Here is a 6,424-nt window from a genome sequence, read left to right as displayed (position 1 = left end):
GGATTCCAGGAATCTTATAAAATGGTTACATTTGTGTCTGTATCCATTAAGCCTTTAATTTTATTTTTATCTAATTGTAATTTTAACTTTGGTGGTTTCTTTATCTTTTATGGCAGTGCTAAAATACTTTCTTTTGCTCTTTCCTGAGTTTTTCTGTCTGGTTTTGTTTTGTTTTTTTGGTTTTTCGAGACAGGGTTTCTCTGTGTAGCCCTGGCTGTCCTGGAACTCACTCTGTAGACCAGGCTGACCTCGAACTTAGAAATCCACCTGCCTGTGCTTCCCAAGTGCCTGGATTAAAGGCATGCTCTACCACTGCCCGTCGAGTTTTTCTGTCTTATCTGTTCTAGCTTTGATATCTGGGTGATTAAGGTTATATCCGGAGCAGTGTTGTTTAATTGTTCTATGGTTGAGTTTCTTCACTGTTGGTCTGAGATGGCTGACTTAAATTGGATATTGGGGCCTCTGGGGATATTTCTTGACAAGGAGTTACCTTGTTTGTCCCTTGTCAATGTACATTTATTAGTCCAAGTGGCTGAAGTGGAAACTTCTGGTTTCTTTGGAAAGTCAGTTATGTCAAAGAACGTTTCAATGAAGCAGACACAGGTAGAAGGATGTTTCCCTTAAGGCAGATGTGTGAAGGAATGTTTTACTAGAGCAGACACAGGTAAAAGGATGTTTTGCTAAAGCAAGAATGTGAAAGGACTCCTCCTGATGAAGGATTCTTCGACAATGACTTGTATGTGTTAGTTCATCTTACATGCATTGACTGTTGAGCTCATGTTGAGCTCCATTTGTCAAGACTCCATAGAGAGAAATGCACCACACAACTTCTCAAGAGGTTCTTGTGGCTTCTTGCAGCTTCTACAGACTCTGGCCAATTGGTAGAGTGATGTCAGCTGATACAGACTCATGTGCTGATGCAGACCTGTGGAAGGACACCTGATTTTTGGAGGGAGTATAAATAGGACTCACTATAAGAGGGGCATGCTTGCATAGCTAGCTTTGCAGTACTTCTTGGTCTTGCATCTTGGCTAATCTTCCCCTCATTAAGAGAGGCACGTCAAGGAATTCATGTTGTCCTTGATGGTCCTGGTCCCTCTTGCTGACTTTTGCCGATTTGGCTGAGACCTAGCTGTCTTTGCTAGGTCGTGCCACTGCTGCTGACTCGTCTTTGCTATCAGAACACTACTGAACTGAACTGCTGGTATATATTTGTGAAATGTTTGCAAGTGGATTGAGCTGTCGCTGCTGACCTGTGAACTGAACTGAACTGCTGATTTTCTAACAACACAGATGGGATTTACTCCAAAGAACAATTTCTAAACAGGTCTACTTCCCACACATCTTTTTTTTTTTGTATTTGTTTTTCAAGACAGGGTTTCTCTTTATATCCTGGGCTGTCCTAGAACTCACTTTGTAGACCAGGCTGGCCTCGAACTCAGAAATCCGCCTGCCTCTGCCTCCCAAGTGCTGGGATTAAAGGCGTGTGCCACCACTGCACCTTAATAACCTTTCTTCCCACTACCTTTGGTGGCTAGAAGGGAGGTTAAAACATTTAAAAACCCTTATTAAAAATAGAGTTTAAAAAATTTAAGCTTACAGTCGGCCTTTGCTACATCTGCGTATTCCAGAAGGCTGAGACCTTCTTTTTGAATTATTTCTAGACTCTACAAGAACAATACATGTTCTGAAACTACTGAGCCATTTCTCTTGCCCTAGTTATGTATTTTTCTTAAGGAGCTGTTGCTGATTTTCTTTCTCTCTCTCTCTCTTTCTCTCTCTCTTTTTCTCTCTTTCTGTTTCCTCCCTCTCTCTTACTGTCCCCTCCCTCCCTCCCTCCCTCCCTCCCTCCCTCCCTCCTTCTCTCCCTTCTTTCCTTCCTCCCTAGCTGTCCTGGAGCTTGTTATATAGACCATGCTCTCAGTAAATTCACAGAGATCTGCCTGTCTCAGTGTCTTGAGTACTGAATTTTTTTTTTAAAGATTTATTTATTTTGCTGGGCGGTGGTGGCGCACGCCTTTAATCCCAGCACTTGGGAGGCAGAGGCAGGCGGATTTCTGAGTTCCAGGACAGCCTGGTCTACAGAGTGAGTTCCAGGACAGCCAGGGCTACACAGAGAAACCCTGTCTTGAAAAACCAAAAAAAAAAAAAAAAAAAAAATCTATTTTATTTTATATGAGTACACTGTAGTTGTCTTTAGACACACAAGAAGAGGGCATCAGATCCCATTACAGATGGTTGTGAGCTACTTTGTGGTTGCTGGGAATTGAATTCAGGACCTCTGGAAGAGCAGTCAGTGCTCTTAACCACTGAGCTATCTCCCGATGCCAAGTACTGAAATATAAAGACATGAGCTACCATGCTCTGCTTTATTCTACCCTCACTGCCCTTCTCTCCCTTCCCCCTTTTCCAAGACAAGGTCTGGTTTTATACTCCAGGCTAGCTTTGAAAGTCTTGTTCTGTCTCAGCCTTCTCAGTGCAGGGTTTATCTCTGTGCAGATAAGTACCTGGCCATTTTCATAGTTAATTTTAAAAAGTTCTAATATGACCATTGAGAATGTCAGTGGTATATTGTACAAAATAAGTTAATTACAGAACATTCATATTTAGTGAGACAGTGGGATAAAGTGCTTTGTGATATGTGTATAAAACACATAGACATATAGTAGGTAAGATAGTCACAGTAGGATAAAGTATATATCACATGCCATTCATAAATCCGAGACTTTAAACAAATGTATAGTCACTGCTTATTTTATAAAACGTGAAGTTATACTGAGGACTGAGCAGAACTGGCATTGATTAATCATAATGTCTATATACATAATGTTTACATCTCCTTGGGGAGGAGGTATTCGACCTTCTAGACTAGGCTCCAGGTTTAGGCCTGACGAAAGTGCAACATCCTATACATGTTCTGGCCCCATTCAAGCAGAAGTAGGACTAAAGGTAGAGGACAAGAGAAAGGGGGTGGGGGAGAAGCTGATCCTGAATTATTTCATTTTCTCCTGTGGTGGCCTTTGCCCAAGATGAAGCAAATAAGGGGAAAGGGCTGTGAGTTTCTATCTTATTTTCATCTGAAAATAGAAGGGGCATATCACACTCTTCTTGCCCTCTTTGAGTTATGTGTATGTGCTGCTCTATTGTATGCATGTGTGTGCACTGGGACATTTCTTCTCCTTCCAGTGTGTGTATAATGTGTCCAGACATAGAGCAGATCCTTGATGGTTGCAGGCAGCCAGTCTAGCTGAATCAGTGAACTCCAAGTTCAGTGTGAGACGTAAAAGAATTAACTCTCAAAAGCATAAGGTGGAGATTAATAGAAAACACCTGACATTAACCTCTAGCCTCTATATGAACACACATAAGTGTGCACAGAGAAGAACATGTACATAGTCCTCCCCCCCCAAAAAAAAAAAAAACAAAAGCAGTGATTGGTTGAAAAGGTAGCAAACAGCCCTCAGAACAATATATAAGCTCCAGAGTGGTAGGAAAAGTCCCCAGAGGTCAGAGGAGGAAAAAGTTACCAGGGTGGTGATTGCAGCATCAAGCTTATTGTTCTAGCTCATAGTCTTGGTCTTCATTTGCCAGCTTGATGATTTCATGGCTCTGAACTTGGTTAAGGGAGTTTGATGAATGGAGTTTTGGGAGAGTAGGGAGGAGAGACAGTTGAAAGAGCTTGGTCAGTGGTTGACTAACCAAGTTAGATGGTAGGAATAAGATTTGGGTTTTGTTGTAAAAATGTCAGCTACAGAGAACAGTAACATATATTTTAAGGAAGTCACAAAAATTTCTTTTTTGTTTTTTATTTATTTACTGGGTCTCATGTAGCTTGTGCTAGCTTCAGACTATATTAGTGGTTCTCAGCTTGTGGGTCACTACTCTTTTGGGGGTTGAATGATCCTTTCATAGGAGTCATTGATCCTGCATATCAGATATTTACAATTCATACCAGTAGCAAAATTAGTTATGAAGTAGCAATGAAGATAATTTTAAGGTTTGTGGTCACTATAACATGAGGAACTGTATTAAAAGGTCATGGTATTAGGAAAGTTGAGGACCACTGCCCTATGTAGTTGAGGCTGGTCTTGATCCCTGTGTCCTTTGACTTCCTGACAAGTGCTGGAATTAACAAATGTGTAACACTATACCACATTCCAAAGACAGAATTTTCCCTATTCCTTTTTTCACTTCTTTCTTCCCTTCTAACCTCTGTCTTTACCTTAGATTTTTTGTTTTTGTTTTTAAGGATCTTGGGATCAGAGGAGTCTTGTGCATGCTTAGCAAGAATGACATCTCTAGCCCTAGAAGGATTTGAAATATACTATATAATATATACTTGATATACCATCTACCAAAGTATGGTGATGTATGCCATCTACTACTGAACATGACAGTGTATACCATCTCCTGAAACATCGCAGTGTATGTCATCTACTACTGAACACAGCGTATATCACATATTCCTGAACATCACAGTGCGTGTGTGTCATCTACTGATAGAATAGTGTATGCCATCTACCGAAACATTAAATTGTGTTCACCTTCTATTAAAAAATCATATGGCAACTGAGCAGTGTGTGTGTGTGGGGGAGGCAACAGATTTTGAGTTCCAGGACAGCCTGGTCTACAGAGTGAGTTCCAGGACAGTCAAGCTACACAGAAAAACCCTATCTCAAAAAAACCCAAAAAACCAAACCGACCAAAGCAAAAACCTCAACCAAACTAAGCCAGAATCATTACATGGTACACAGTAAATGTGTACAATGTTTTTTTTTTTTTTTTTTTTGTTTTTTGGTTTTTCGAGACAAGGTTTCTCTGTATAGCCCTGGCTGTCCTGGAACTCACTCTGTAGACCAGGCTGGCCTCGAACTCAGAAATCCGCCTGCCTCTGCCTCCCAAGTGCTGGGATTAAAGGCGTGCGCCACCAACGCCCGGCTGTACAATGTTTTTAAGGATTGGGCATTGCGATGGTTTGTGTGTACTTGGCCCAGGGATTTTCACTATTAGGAGATGTGGCCTTGTTGGAGTAGGTGTGTCACTGGGTGTGGGCTTAAGACCCTCATCCTAGCTGCCTGGAAGTCAGTCTTCCACTAGCAGCCTTCAGATGAAGATGTAGAACTCTCAGCTCTGCCTGCACAGGTTCTGGCATGCAGTGAACTGAACCTTAACCGATAAGCCAGCCCCAAATATATGTTGTCCTTTGTAAGACTTGTCTTGGTCATGGTGTCTGTTCACAGCAGTAAAACTCTAAGACAGGCATGTAGTCGGTTGCAGAGCACTTGCAAATGGGAGGAGCCCTGGGTTGATTCCACAGCACAGGAAAAACATTAAAAACAGTAAAATGAGTATGGTGATGCATACTTGTAAGCCTAGTGCACAGGAGACTGAGGCAGGACAGTGGCTGCAAATTTGACACCTCAAGCCTTGGCTTCAGGATAAGGGATGATCTGAAACAAACAGTTTCATTCACTTAATTTTTGTGTTCATTATACTGATCTCATATGGCCTGTACTCCTGGACTTGCTCTGTGGGTGCTGGGGATTTGAACTCAGGTTTTCGTGTTTGTGTGGCAAGTACTTTACCAACGGAGCTACATTTTGTCAGTTAAAAAAACAATTTTTATTTTATGTGTATGGGTGTATGCCTGCATGTATGTCTGTACCACATGTATGTATCACACACAGAGGGTAGAGGAATGCATTGTATCCCTGAGAACGTATAGTTACAGGGTTGTAAACTATCATGTGAATACTTAGAACAGAACCAGGTCCTCCAGAAGAGCTGCCAGTGCTACTAACAACTGAGCCATCTGTCTGAGCCCCTGTATTTTCAATAATTGTAATAAATAGCACCTCCCCATGTCAGATGAATAATTTAATAGTGTCATAATGAGGGTTAAAGGAGGCATGTGTCATACAGTGGTGTAAACACCTAATAGTTATACTTAAGAACAACAACAAAAGGATGGCATGTAGTAGCCATTTTTACTAGTAATCACTTTGCTCAAGGGTCTAGACTTTAGATTCTGCATTAAAGCTCATGATATATATAATAATTCAGTATCTTATTTGGTTCTCTGGTAAGCCTGAGTAGATTTTAAAAAAAAATTAATAAATGAATGAAGACACAGGCCAAGAAGTGCTAAGCACTTGTTAGAGGATGAAGAGTAGGTAGTGAGTGTCAACCAGTGTTGTACTCATTTATTCCAAATGTTTGTTCTCTGAGCAACTATAATTTTCAGTATTGATTTAACAACAGTGTTTTCAGAGCTTACAGAATGTTTGTTTCTCAAAATAGTGCAAAAAGGGTTGGGGGGAGGCTTCTCAAGGTTGCACACAGCTTGTTGGGAGTTGGAATTGAATTTCAGGTTTTCTGACGGCAGAATTCAAGTGCAGTTTCCTTTCTCACTACTTCTAACATT

General features: G+C 41.0%; 1 non-coding gene across 1 annotated transcript; it reads right to left on the bottom strand.

Annotated features, from left to right (window-relative positions):
• Positions 1-5,862: 5,862 nt before the first annotated feature.
• Positions 5,863-5,969, bottom strand: LOC114613116. Its single transcript, XR_003710134.1, has one exon. It is a non-coding gene; the product is annotated as a small nucleolar RNA U13 (small nucleolar RNA).
• Between the last annotated feature and the right edge of the window lie 455 nt (positions 5,970-6,424).

The sequence above is a fragment of the Grammomys surdaster genome, unplaced genomic scaffold (assembly GCF_004785775.1).
Source record: "Grammomys surdaster isolate TR1022 unplaced genomic scaffold, NIH_TR_1.0 126187, whole genome shotgun sequence".
Taxonomy (NCBI): Eukaryota; Metazoa; Chordata; class Mammalia; order Rodentia; family Muridae; genus Grammomys; species Grammomys surdaster.
The sequence above is the reverse complement of the archived record's forward strand: the minus strand, read 5'-3'. Positions and strand labels throughout refer to the sequence as shown.